Source organism: Aethalodelphis obliquidens, unplaced genomic scaffold, assembly GCF_003676395.1.
Source record: "Aethalodelphis obliquidens isolate GAN/ISIS:26980383/991018 unplaced genomic scaffold, ASM367639v1 scaffold39, whole genome shotgun sequence".
Taxonomy (NCBI): domain Eukaryota; kingdom Metazoa; phylum Chordata; class Mammalia; order Artiodactyla; family Delphinidae; genus Aethalodelphis; species Aethalodelphis obliquidens.
This window is the reverse complement of record NW_020837983.1, coordinates 17,100,448-17,115,407: the sequence shown is the minus strand read 5'-3', so window position 1 is coordinate 17,115,407 and position 14,960 is coordinate 17,100,448. Positions and strand designations below refer to the sequence as shown.

The window sequence follows — 14,960 nt, the reverse complement described above, 5'->3', positions numbered from 1 at the left end:
CCTGAAATCTTCTGTCCCATATGTAAAGTCCCACGATAACTAATTTTAATTTATTCATCAGGTGTTTATTGAGCAGTGCTGTGTACCAATCATTGGTCTAGGCATGGTATTGCTCAAAGTTCTTACAGTGTTTTTTCTAGTGGGATCATGGCAATAAAAAAGTGGGTGAGTGCATAATTTCATGTGGAGATGGGAGCTATGTGAAGAAAAATAAAGCGGGGTAAGGAGCTAGTGAAAATTTGGATTGGGAGTGTATTATGTAGGGTGTTCAGGGAAATTGAGGGAGTGACATTTGATCAGAGGTCTGAATGAAGGAGATCTTTTGAAGACCTAGGGGAAAGATTTTTTAGCTCTTGACTCAATAGCTATGTTTTATGAACATCATTGATTCTTCCATTACATACTAGGGAAGAGGAAGGAACTGAGATCCAGGAGGCTCTGCCTGGTCCATGGAGATGTAGCAAGTTATTAATGGTAAAGCCAAGAGTAGGACCAACGTCTTGCCCAGAAAACTCAAGTTCTCCTGTACCTTTTCCTTGTTCCTTATCATAAAATTCAAAGATAAAAGCTATGGTTGTCCAACATCGAAGAAGCTGACTTTAAACGGTCTCTCCCTCCACCCCAATGCATCGTTTTACTTTGTTTTACAAATATTTTTTAAAAACATGACACTCTGCAATCACCACCCCCTCCCAATGTCCTCCCACTTGAAATAGCTGGTGAAACATACCCCAAAGGTCATTTCACAAGTGCCGAAGTGTTGAGCCCACAGGCTTTGTTTTGCTTCAGTCATTCCTACTAAGGCCATCTTCTTCTGTAATTTTAGTATCTTTGGTCCTCAATTTGTTGTGGGAAAAAAAAAATGTGATTTCAAGATTATTCTTTCCATCCGCAGTCTTTCACGGTGGCCCTCCCCCCGGAGGCTGTCTTGGTGGGGCCACACCCAGCACTCCTCTCTGCCCCCTTGCTCCCTGGCTGTCCAGGAGCCTTGGGGCTCTGAGCCCCTCCCTCACATTTAGTAGCTCTGTGTCTGGAGTGCCCTTTCTCTTTCTGACCCATCTAAGCAATCAGACTGAAGTACTTTAGGTGATGCTTTGACAGATGGTCAGATAGCTTTCTGTCTCTTTTGCTCGTGGCTGCCTCAGCTCACAATACTTCAGGTGTTAGTAATAATATGGTGCAATTCTTTAAGCCCTCGTGTTTTCGTAGTATTTTCTCATGATTGTGCTACAATTTAAATATAAAAACTGCCCCTACCTACGATTTCAACTTGAAAACAACTCACTCCTCTTATTTGACATTACTTGACCAGCATCTACTTTTTTTTTTTTAAGTGGCTTTTAACTTGGTAGGATACAAAAGAAAATACTATTTAGCAACTTAGAACCAGAATCTCTGCAAGCATCTACTTTTCAAAAGGCAATAGTAATAAGACCTCTCCAATTTTTGTTTTCTGTATATAAATTGACAGCAACATGTGGATTAGGTATTAGACACTATAACTAAAGATGGTTGTAGATTGTGATGGATTAAACCAAGAGCAGGAAATAAGCACATTTTCAGTAGGATAGGGTCAAGAAAATATGCTTTAGACATATGTTCTTTATTTCTCTACATTTTGTTTACATTTGAGTTGCAATTTATGTGGTCTGTTTTATACATGCCAACCTCAAGAGTAGTTTGGGAGAGGATAAGAGAAAAACCTCTTTTCTTTTGAAATTTTCAGAGTTGTCAGGAATGTAGATATTGAAATTTTTATATGAATAAGAGCATCTAAAAAAGGGCAATTCTTGTTGCCTCTTTGCTATGCTAAATATTTTGTTTCCTTTAAAATCAGGGATTTGCGTTAGTCACTATAAATTAAGCAAATTGTACTATTTCCCAGGTACTCTGGACACACGGCAGTGAATGGTAATGTTTATTTTATAGTGATTATAAACTGGGACAGTCATTCATAAGCAGCCACATCTCAAATGTAAATGTATGATTATCTTATAAAACTGAGGTTTAACAAAGATCCACCTGCTCCCAAACATTTCTCTCAGTAGCTAAAGTATCTGAAATTCCTGCCTCATCTGTCTTAACAATGAGCCTTTAGGCGGTGTCTTGGGACGTATCCCCTCCCTTGCGGCTCCGCCCACAACTACTTTTTTTTATTTTTCAATTTTTTTTTATTATTTTTTTTGCGGTACGAGGGCCTCTCACCGCTGGGGCCCCTCCCGCCGCGAAGCACAGGCTCCAGACGCGCAGGCCCAGCGGCCATGGCTCACGGGCCCAGCCGCTCCGCGGCACGTGGGATCCTCCCGGACCGGGGCTCGAACCCGTGTCCCCTGCATCGGCAGGCCACTTTTTAAATTTTATTTTATTTTATTTTTTTTACTTCTTTCTGGGAAAGTGGGTAAGGGATAACTATGTGGGCACCTGGTGGTGGTGGTATTTTTTGTTTTTGTTTCTGTATTTTTTTTTTAGCAATGATTTCTTTCAGATTTTCTGATTCTCACATTTCAGAGGGTAAGGGTCTGAGGAAATTGAGGAGCAGAAAAGTGGGCCCCGATGTGCTGTGCATGGGAGCTCATGGAAAGTCCAGAGAGGGCAAGATGAAGTGCAATCTTGGACTTAGACGTAGAAATCCAAGGGCGTGCCAAGCACCCATCGCATGGAGGCTGACGGAGGGCATATAAGACAACCTCTTCTCCAGTTGCATTTTGAGCCTGTCCTGGTGCCAGACTTGCTTGTCGGAGGGGCCAGGGAGTGAGTGAGCGAACCCACACCTCTGTGCCAGTCTCTACAGCTTCCCATCTGGAATCTCTACTTAGCCCCACTTAATTATAGTCTGGAGCAACATGTACTAGTCTCTTTTATGGGTACTTGTAAAAAGCATTTCTCAACTACATATTGCCACCGAAGGCCCGACAGTCTATGTGTAACCAGGCAAGGACAGGAAAATTCCAAAGGAGCCTTTCTTTTATGAATTCTACCCAGCAGTACGCTACTCTGATCTTAATGTAAAATATATAAAACAATTTTTACAACACTCTAAAATAAAAGCAACTTTAATAGGACACACATGGTGTCAGTGGTAGATTTTTTTTCCCCCCTCTTACAGGGGACTTTTTTTTCCTTATGAGATAAGACAATCTCAAGTATAAACCCCTAATGATTTCTTGGAACAACTTATTTTCCTCATCAGACACCTCTCTGGGATTTTTAAACGGTGTTGATAAAAAGAGCGCAGGCTGTTTGCTCATTGAGATTTCCTGTAAATACTTCTCCAGCTACTGGATTGACCTAGACTTGGACTTGTGGATATCCTCCAGGATTAGGAGGCAGAAAGAAAACATTTTCGTGGAAATAATGACAGAGTTCTACTCAAATCCCAGAGCGATTCATGTTGTCATCGTACAGAAGTGGTTAAGACGACAAAATTACAGTGTGCAGCACAGAGGGGCAAAAGGTTCAGGTAGCAAACTTTATTACAATTTAAACTAAAAATGTAAGGGCAGTAGATTTTGCTTTACAGTTGACTCTTTATATAATACTTGGGCCTAATATCCTGTGTGTCAGCATTATTTTCTTGTATTTGAGGACTTTGGAAATGAGGAATAAAATACTTGAACTTGCATAGTCAAGAGACATTTAATAATTGGTATTATACCCTTATAGACTGCCCGTTACTCAAAGGATTTAATGATAACTTAATGTAAAAAGTATTTGATAACATGCTAAAACAAAACAAAGCCAAACAAATTTTAAAAGAGCAGAACTAGGGAAAACTTAGACTAGGAACTCAGGATTGACAAGGAAAATAGACCATATGAGTATGTGTTGGTTGAAATAATTGGGCCAAAAATTTGGCCTTGGGTTTCCTACCAGGCAAAGGGAAAACATGGATATGATTCTACCTTAATTTAAAATAAATGATTACTTATAAAATACAGTATCAATTTAATAACAGCTTTTGGAGAGAAAATCACCATGTATATACACAGCACATATGTACACATACATGCACACAAACATGAATAGATACACATGCACACATACATGTATATATGGATGTATACCTACATATATATACATATACACACATATATACATGGCACACACATTTATATGAATACTTCAATTTCAGGCACATTAAAGTGTGCGCAACCTGTGGGACCTACATTGTAGAATTAAGGAAATTAATAATTCTCATAGTAAAGGGAATATTCTAGTTCCATAGGGAGATAAACACTAAACAGATTTCTCAAATGGGGAGTCACTTCTGGAGCATTGAGTAGTATGGTGGACAGTGTCTTCAACAACATCTGCACCACAAATATCTGCACTACCTGCTATGTTTCTAGAAGGTAGAAGGCAGCTTGGGAGTGTTTATTCCTCAATAAAAGCTGAAGGTATAATAGTGAAATGTGAGATATAGAGGAACAGGCATCATGGAATCGGGACTTTCTGGCTTACCAGTTATATTTGAATGCAATCATCCACTGGGTTCTTTCAGTGAATATTGAATCCGTTTAGAACTTCATGGTGTCTAGAGAATCTAGAAAATGTGCATTTGTATGGAGGGTCAGTTACCCTTTGAGCTTGTCAGTAAGCCAGGTGTCTTTTCTACCTAGTAAGATGTTCTTAAGTAAGATCAGAAGTTGCATATTTAGATGGAGAGTTATTTCTGGTGATTATCTCCCACCCCGCACTAACATTTTAAATAACCTTTTGTGATTTTTGTTTTTTCTCTAAGGCTGGACTTCAATTATTTTAACCTGTAAAGTCTATTTGATATGAGGGAACCATGTGGATTTTGAGTAAATGCTTACTGAGTTGAATTGACTTTATTAAAATATTTTACAAGCTGCCTTCTAATTCCTGTTTCGAATCTACTTCCCCAATATAATTCAGGTATTAGCGATGGAGCTGAGCTTCGAATGCAATCTATGATTTTTCCATGGCCACATCTACAGGTTCAGCAAATCAATTATTTAAATCAGGTTTTAAAGAAATGGGCAAATTGGCAGTGGGGAGTGATAGAAACCAAAGTTTATAGTCTAGTTAGGGATGAAGAAAATGCACATTACAAAATAACAGAAGAAGCAAAATAGAATTTGTAAATGTAAGTATCATCTTAGGCCCTGAACTGATATAAGTATCCTGTTTTAGCTGTTGTGGCTAGGGGATGCTTCCTGAAGAGCAAAACATATTAGGAGAGGTGGGTGGAAAACACCTTAAAAAAAGGAGATGATTTGAGACAGAACCTTTTAGGGAAAAGATGTAGATGCCAAAGAGTACCTCTTGTGTCCAAGGGAGGATAAGCCCAAGAGCCTGGCTGGAACTCAGACTTTGAGAATGGCAGTCATAGCAGCTCACAGCAAAAATGTAAGTTGAAAACTGAGTGTGCGAAGCACCTTTCCTATGGAAAGGACAGGATTTTGAATTTTACCTTGAACACAGTGGGGCATGGAAGTATTTTAGTGGAACACTGATTGAAGGTGGGAGTGACTGAGGGGTGTGTCAGTAAGATGTATGGAAGAAGGTAACTTGCATGTCCCCGATTTGGAGCAGAGCGTTAAGCAGAGCCTGAGTTTGGGAGAATTACCAGAGAATACTTCTGGGTTCTGATGTTTATGCATTTTTCTGTAATGCTTTGCTCTTCTAAAGAGCGCAGGATTTTGCCTTGACTTGCAGTCCACTGTGACACTTAAATCTTTTTCTGCCAACTTTCTAAGCCAAGCCATTCCCCAGTTTATATTAGTTCAGTTTATTTTTAAAAATCTAGACACATTTTGCATTCACCCTAACTGAACTATATTTGCTTTCTAACTGCTGCTTCCATTTGCCATTACCAAGACCCTTGGATGTATTAGCCCCTATTTTCTAGCTTATGATGTTAACCTTTTAATGGGTTTCCTTTACCAGCTAGCTTGGAATACTCTGACAATTTAAAGTACAAAAATTAAATATTATTCAGGTCAAGGATAAAAATGATCCTACAAGACCCAATGTCGGTTGTATAACCTAAGATGTTTTTATCTAGCATGTCGTTTACTAGCAGCTGCCTGGAACACTAGGTTGAGAAGGAGTCTGAGTTAAATGCTGGGTGCAGGAGAAAACGGTATAGTTATCAATTTGTGGTGTTTGTGGTGTGTGGTGGGAAACAATGTCTCATGTATTTGTTTGCCCTAATCCTTTAACCCTCCAAGCCCCCAAGACACACTTGGCTATCTTTGACAAATACTCATCAAGCTTCTGTTTTATACCTTTAGTGACAGTGAATGAGTGTATATTGGAAAAAACAGTGTGAAAAAATAGTGGAAAGAGTTATAAATTTGGTACATACTGGTCTCGATCACATATTGGTTGAATGGCATTGGTCAGATTACTTAATTTCCCAAAGTTTAGTCATTTATGAAATGGGGATAATAATATGTCACAGGATAATTGTGAGGAGTAAATGAGCATGTATGCAAATAGGTGAATTGTTATTATTCTGCTACATTTTGTTGTAATTCCATTGTGAATTCTGCTATATTTTCCATTCTTCCCATGGCTTACTCTTACCTCTTCATGCTCTCGTTCAGATGTGACTCATCTTCCATTTGGGCCCCAATCCCACAGTTCTGGCTGTTGATGGGCATCTTCCTTAGAGATCCTGCCAGCATGCCAAACCAAGCGTAGCTGAAACATACCTTACTATCCTTTCAAGATCTTATTTTTCTGGGGATGGCTATCCTTTCCGAAGGCATCACTAGCCTCCCAGTTACCAAGGACCTCAATCCCACCTTTGAATCTCTTCCTCGCATTCAGACAAATTAGGTCTCAGATCTTTGCTCAACCACCTAAAAAGTATGCAAACTTGAGAAGTTTATTTAATCTCTTTAAGCTTCAGTATCTATATTTGGAAGATAATAACAGATGCCTGCTTCATAGGATTGCCAAGAGGATTAAGAAACATCATTCATACCTTGCCTTGCACAGAATCAAGGATCAGAAAATGTGGGTTGTTATTATTTTATCTTTTTAAAATAACTGCTCACCCAGTCCTGTTTCTCCACTGTTCATTCATTTTTATTTCTATTGTCTCTACTTGGCTTGAAGCCTTTTTATTCTCTTTACCGAGAAGATTGTAATAGCCTTTGGTAGGCAGAGGGAGTGTAGGTTAATTTGCATTCCAGCTAGCAGATGTGTCAACGTATTCAAAGTTAAACGCATTTCAACTCATTTACAGTGTAATCTAGGTGGTAAAATTGAAACAGTGAGTTCTAGAAATGGCTTGGACAGCCATTGAGTATCCTGATTAGCGTAGGGGCTAGGACAGAGCAAGCCTCAAATATTGAACGGGATGAAGGTTGCAGTATGACTAGAAAAGGTTAATAGTGGCTGAAGAGGTGATGCATTCAGAGTATAGACCTGGAATCATGGGAGGATTTGACTAAGTGAAAATGAGTAGAGGGTGAAGGGAGAAGATCAAATGAGCAAAAACGTGAAAAAATGGGATGTATATATGCTGCCATATATGTAAACACGGAGAATCTACTTGATATAATGTGTGTGTCAAGAAGCAAAAGGGGGGAAATTAGGGCAAAAGGAGTAGAAATAAAGAGAAGAAGTGAACTCAGCAGATACTTCAAAATTAATAGTTACTAAATTGAGCCTCATGGATTAACCAGTGCCAGAAAAATTTGAGACTGACTGAAGAATTGCCACAGGGAGGAGACAGTTTCTGCTCATTTAAGATGATTCATTTGCAAACCTCAAGTTCAGGTATGTAGTTATTCAAGAAGCATGGGTCTAGCATATGGCACATAGTTTATAACAAGTGAACTAGCTACCTACGTCATAAGAGAGTAATGAGCCTAAAGTTAGGAATGTGGTTACAGATGTATAACAGATACAGTAATGTGTGTTGCTTCACTGTATCTAAAGACATTTTTGCTATGGGAATTCAGTTTCTTAAACCCATATGTATCAGTCATTTAATCTTGAGGAGAGGGTAGGATCCATAAAAGGGAAGAAATCTCTAGCTGTAGATCCAAGAGTGCTCAATCTAATTCTATTCAGGATTTCATGGTGTGTGGCTTGTTCCGTGGCTTGTGGGGAGGAGGCCCAGCAGGTAAGGATCTGGCCCCTCACCCTGGCTGAATGAGAGTAGCTTTCCTTTTTTCTTTTTTTACGTTTTGGGGTTTATTTTTATTTTTTATTATTTATTTTTTGCGGTACGCGGGCCTCTCACTCTTGCGGCCTCTCCCATTGCGCAGCACAGGCTCCGGACGCACAGGCTCAGCGGCCATGGCTCACGGGCCCAGCCGCTCTGCGGCATGTGGGATCTTCCCGGACTGGGGCACGAACCCCTGTCCCCTGCATCGGCAGGCAGACTCTCAACCACTGCGCCACCAGGGAAGCCCTATTTTTATTTTTAATATTTATTTATTTATTTAGGCTGTGCCAGGTCTTAGTTGCATCATGTTAGCTCTTAGTTGTGGCATGCATGTGGGATCTAGTTCCCTGACCAGGAGTCGAACCCAGGCCCCTGCATTGGGAGTATGGAGTCTTAGCCACTGGACCACCAGGGAAGTCCCCGTTTTGTGGTTTCCGTAGGAGTTTTCCTTTGGGGAAAAAGGAGCATGTCTTTCTCTAAAACAAAACTTTAAGTTGCATTCATTTACATCCCTTCCTTTACATGTCATGAAGCTAAGGTGCAGAGAGGCTGAGTGAATTCCCCATGGTAATGATAGAAGATAAAGGCAAAGCTTGTTTCTTGCTTAGACATCAAACCTAGAGCTTTCTCCCATACAGCCTTTTTATTGTTCAACCTATAGTAATTTCTGGGAATCCTTCAGAGGTACTGCAGCTAGGGTTTTCATGTTCTTGCATACATATTCTCTGTAGTGACTGGCCCTTTATTTTTGCAGTATTTTCTCTCCAAATAGTGGTATGAAACTTAGCTCAGACTGATTCAACAATGTATCTACTTTTTATGGTTGACTCTGCAAGATTCTATGATGAACCAATAAAAAACCCCAAATCCTCCCTTAACTTGTTTACAGTTATTCATTTTGGTATACAAATTATGTACAGTTAAATATGGTATAAGCTGGACAAGCACATGATATGCTCCAAACACAACTTTGTTTCGTCTTGAGCTGCCTCTTTAACGTTTTTATTCAGTAGGTATTATCTTCCCTTGCTCCTAGGAGAAAATTCTGGCAGGTCTCACATCTTTTCTGCTCACTTTTTGGTGAAACAGTCCTAGGGTCATTTTGTCATTGATAGCCTTAATTTAGTTATTAGAATGTCTAGTCCAAGATAATAACCCAAAACTAGAAACTTGAATTAGTAATAAGTCTTTGATTGTTATCTTGGACTTATACACAGAAAACGTACAACAGATATTGGCTGATATGAAGCATCTATTTTCAAAAATATCTACATATAGAAAAATCTACTTTCCAAACTATCTGTTGCTTGAAAATTCTAGAGGAAATAAACCTCTGATGAAATGAAAGGGTAAAAAGTAATCCCTAGTGCTAATCCCTGGAAGATAGATATTGTGTCGACTCCCATTCCTTTCTTCCTCTCTTCTTTTCATCTTATGTCAAAACCTGTAGAAGGAAACCATATGCATGTCTTACATGTGTGCAAAGATTTCTTGTAGTATTCTTGTATTTTCATGTTGAGAGTGGTACTGCTAACTTGAGTAATTTAAAGTAATTTCTGCTTCAAATGTCAAGTGTTGTAGCATTTCAGACCTTCCTCTATTTGGTATAATTGTCAGCTCTAAGTGCACAGATTGACCTAATATGGTCATCAGATATGCTTTGAGTTGAGTTATTTTGCTAACTTCTGTAGCCCTGTTTGAAGCAGTGCACTGTGTTGCCGTTACCAGTTTACTTCTACTTTATCAGAAACATAAGACCTGTATATCCCAAGAACCACTATGTGAAATTTTCCACCAGGTGGATGACATGTGAGCATATCTAGTTGCAAAACTGTAACATTGGTAGTAGCATAATTTGAACCATTCCTTTTATAATAGCTTACATTTATTAAGAACTTGCTTAAAGGAGTTCAAATAAGGGAGGTGACCTCTTAAGCACCCGTATTTTAAAACTTTTTTTAACTGTACAGCCCTTAAGATGTTCATCTTTTATGCAACTTTAGTACTTGGTAACAAATGATTCCACAATCAGTATTATGCAGTGAAAGCACAAGGAAAGATGATTGAAAATTCAAAATATGTGGTCATTTATTCTTGTACACACGCGTATGTGTGTGTGTGTGTGGCGGGGATGAGAACTAGTGGTTTCAGCACTGCATTTAGGGAAGCGTTCAATGTTGTGCTCCGCATTTTGTTTGACAGCTGTCACATTGTTTTCATTGTCTCTCCTTTTGTTTATTTCCCTGCTTCTTAAGCAGCCTGATGAAATCTCATCAGCTAGCTGGGATTGAATTTTGATGAGTGCCAAGTTGCTTTGATGAAATCTCGAGTAATTATCTTAAACTCAACTTTATTTGGCTTTCATGCTGGCATTTTCCGTACCGAGAAAATTAGTGCATTTGTCTGCTACTGGAGATAGAAGTCCAACAAGAAACAAAGATAGCTCAAAAACAAACACAATTGAAGTTCATTTTATACCTCTGTTTCAGAACTAGCTGTCCACTCATTCAGACTTTTTAAAAAATGTTTTAGCATCTATTCCTTTTAGTAACGATAAAATCAGAATTAGCTATTAGCCAAAACTACTTCACCCGTGAACTTAGAGAAATAATTTTCCTGTTGACCAAAAAAAAAGCTTTGGTGTCCCATTATGTGGATTTTCCTAAGGAGGACAAAATTTTTTTAGTATTTTAAATACAAGATGATATTTCGTTTTGTCAACCAAGGAAACAACTGAGCTTTTAAATTGTACTTCCTAGTGATATTTTAGGCTACAAAGCCAGTGCTGTAAAGGATTAAAGAATTTTGGAGTCAGGGGCTTCCCTGGTGGCGCAGTGGTTAAGATTCCACCTGCCAATGCAGGGACACGGGTTTCAGCCCTGGTCCGGGAAGATCCCACATGCCGCGGAACAACTAAGCCCATGCACCACAACTACTGAGCCTGTGCTCTAGAGCCTGTGCTCTGCAACAAGAGAAGCCACCACAGTGAGAAGCCCACGCACCGCAACGAAGAGTAACCCCCACTCACCACAACTAGAGAAAGCCCGTGCGCAGCAACGAAGACCCAATGCAGCCAAAAAAGAATTTTGGAGTTAAAAGACTCCCAAATTTAAATCTTAATTTCTGATACTTATTATGCAGAGGAAATTAAACTTGCTGGACTCTTATGTGATTAAATTAGTTAATACCATTGTTGTATCTCTTCAGAGATCATTATAATGCCAGAATTTCAAGAGGCTTTAGGTAATGGTGCTGCAATAGGGTTTTCAGAATGTTCACATAGTCTGAAATAGGACATTTAGCTGTTTGGCCAGTATATTTTCCCATCTTAACATAGGACGCCAGCACCTTCTGCTGTCCCCGGGGCTTCTAAATCTAATGTGTGTTGGATGTGGAATTGGAAGAGACAGACTGCTTTTATTCAGTAACCATGGACAACCCAGCCACCCTCAAGGGTTCTTAAGGAGACCGGGGCTGCTTTTTGGACACTTGGAGATTAGTTTTTACTTATCTCAGCTTTCTGGTTTGAGGTTGATTCCCTAAAGTTACCATAGAATTATTTATTTATCTATCTATCTATATATTTATTTATGGCTGCATCGGGTCTTCATTGCTGCGCGCGGGCTTTCTCTAGTTGCGGTGAGCAGGGGCTACTCTTCATTGCGGTGCATGGGCTTCTCATTGCAGTGGCTTCTCCTGTTGTGGAGCATGGGCTCTAGGTGCGTGGGCTTCAGTAGTTGTGGCACGCGGGCTCAGTAGTTGTGGCTCGCTGGCTCTAGAGCACAGGCTCAGTAGTTGTGGCGCATGGGCTTAGTTGCTCTGCAGCATGTGGGATCTTCCCGGCCCAAGGGTTGAACCCATGTCCCCTGCATTGGCAGGTAGACTCTTAGCCACTGCACCACCAGGGAAGTCCTCCTATAGAATTTTGACCTGCAAAGTCTGGCACAGAACATCCCCACCCAGAATGCTTACTGATGGTGGCAATTTAATTGAAGACAGATAATTGATGGCAGAAATTGAAGGCAGTTCTATAGCCCTGAAAGAAAGTTATATATATTACAATACATTTCTTCAAAATCATGTGTTTTTATGCCTTTGCATAACTAATTCAAATATATTTCCTTTTCCATGTTTTTTTTCCTGGGTCAGTTTTCAGTGGGCATAACCTACCCGATTTATTAAACACTAACTGTAAAGAGTTCATTTCTTAGTTTTACTACATTGTTTATAGAGTGTTCAATCAAGGACCACTTCAGAGTTACAGCATTACTGGGTTCTGCCAACTGTGAAACCAAGCTGCTTTCTATGTAGAAACAGAATGGTATCAGCAAAATGCCGACTCCTCACTGGTTAAGTTTACTCATGGTCTGACTGATGCCCATTCTGATGGAAATGAGTATTCATCAGAGTAGTATCTTACGGTGGTGTAAATTTCATTTCATTTAATATTTTAAGTAATCCATGAACTATCTGCAAGGGTTATCTTAATGGATTTTTCAGATATAGCCCCAAAACACAAAATAAAAAATGGTCTACATTAATTTATGTACCGTGTGCAGAAATTACCTCTACATAAATGACTTCAATGTACTCCTTGTTATAGTGATTTTTTTTGCACTCACTTATTTGACTCTTGTAGCTCTTATTATCATCATCATAATCTAGATGAAGAATGTGTTGAGGCTTTTGTACACCCAAGTCCTAGACTTTCATGAAGTTTGATTTAGTGTAAAGCTACCATAGAAGATAATCTCTAGAATGAAGAATGTAAGAGAGTGAATTGTAACAGCTCTGTTCTTAGCCTCTTTTTTGGACTCTGACTGTGGTCTATGCCACAGCTCCAGATGGGTTGCAAATAGTTATTCTGGAGTCTGGATACAATTGCTGTCTTCTTGGTAAAGGGTTTCCTGATCAATAGACTTGAAAGAAATTAATAAAATACGCATTTTTCTGGTAAGATGCATGGCTTGTCATTATAATAGGTATTCTACAAACCATGAGCTGTGTTGATTCAAGATTTGAAAAGTTTAAAAGCTGCTACAGCTGAAATTAAAGCAAGAACCAAATGCTGAAAGCAGGAACAGGCACCATAGAAAAATGTTGATGCCAATTGCTTGAGGTTCATAAAGGAAGTATATTATACCTTTTATTAAAAAAAAAAACTTTATCAGAAGGGAGTTGTGATTGGTGTTTTCATCCATGGCTAAAACAGTTCAGTATATTTGATTCTTTTTCATCTATTTGTTAAAATTTTTTGAATTGCTTTTTCTATATAATGACTTTTCTTTCAAAATTGTGCTTATGTTCTTTATATTTCCAAGTTCTTTTAAAATTTATTTTTATTTTTTAAATTACGGTAAAAGCAGTACATTTTTAAGGTGTACAAATCCTTTCTTCTTGGATATCCTGGCTCTCCATCACTTGCGAGGCCCAACTTCACGAAGGGGCTTGTTGAGGCAGATCTTAAATGGCTTTGGGCCAAGAGGCCATGAGCAAAACACCTACAGGCACACACTGGGAACTGAAGCATTTCTAAGAGAAACAGACCATCTGACTTTTTAATTAGAAAACTGTCTAAGTCTACACCTCAGTGTCATCTCTTGGGACTTCTAAACCAGAATCTAGGGTATCTTTACTAGTGTTTTTCTTTTATAAAACATGCAATAAAAATGTAGAACCATAGCCAGGGGAGAGATCAGGGGTAAGGGGGTGTGTCTCAAGGGATTGATAACAGGATTAAAACTTTATGGAAATCATTTGCATTTCTGGCTAGCGTCTGTTATAAAACACACATACTTAACTTGGCTGGAGCTGTGAAACCTGGTGTTTTACATTTCAAGTTCCTTTTAGACAAAATGCAACACTTGATCTTCTCAGCAGAAATGACCACCTCTGTGAAAATTTAAGAACTAGCCCTGAGCTCAGGAAAGAGTAGATCAGCATGAAAGGAAGTCCCCTCATGGCAAAGCATTTTCTTTAGCCAGATAAGTGGCAAAAGGCAGGACTCCTTTCAAATTGTTTGGGTGAAATTGAAGATGATATTACAATAGCAAAATCAAAAGGGTCTAGGGGGCTACAAGCAACAACGTTGAGGAAGCTGTGTTCTATGTTGGACTTCTGGGATGTCAATTTGGATCTGTTGGTATCAGAGATTTCCTTAAAGTTATCTCTGGTTCAAAGACGATATTAAGCACTTGTAGTTTTTTGGGTTTTGTTTGTTTGTTTTAGGAGAGATTCTATTTAGAGAAAAACACCTAAAATAGGCATTTTATTTGTAAAACAGCTGCAGAAAAATCAAGGATTGATTTTATTTTTTTATTACCAAGTTTGTAGCACACACTGGACTTTGAGACTGTGCATAGTTTTTTTTCTTATTATGTTAATAGGACACAGGCAAAGTACTTGGCATTTAACTTACTTGCATCTTTTGTCTCACGTTTCTGTGTGGCTCAGCCGGTGCTTCATGGGGGTCAGTAACACAAGGAAGAGTAAAACAAATGTTTGAAATGTTACTTCTTTACTTTCAGCGTTTCAGGCTGTGCTCTTGCACGTGTTCTCCATTTTGTGTGGTTGAACAGCAAAACAGAGGCAAAGGCACAATAGAGACAGCTTTAATGCTAATAATTTAATTAATTTAAATTGCTGTTCTATATAACCGTCGCATAATAACTTTTTAACCATTGTGCACTTTGGTCTAGTAACTTTCTCGGTACCTTTCTCCGTCACCTCATTCTCCCTGCTAAACAGTTTGCGAGGGATCAGCTGTACTACCAGGCCGTCAAATGTATTCAATTTTGGAAGCAAACAC

General features: G+C 39.0%; 1 protein-coding gene across 1 annotated transcript in view; it reads left to right on the top strand.

The window, feature by feature from the left end:
• Positions 1-14,960, top strand: part of RSPO2 (R-spondin 2) — an 85,445-nt gene that overhangs the window by 32,583 nt on the left and 37,902 nt on the right. The gene's annotated exons all lie outside the window — the stretch shown is intronic.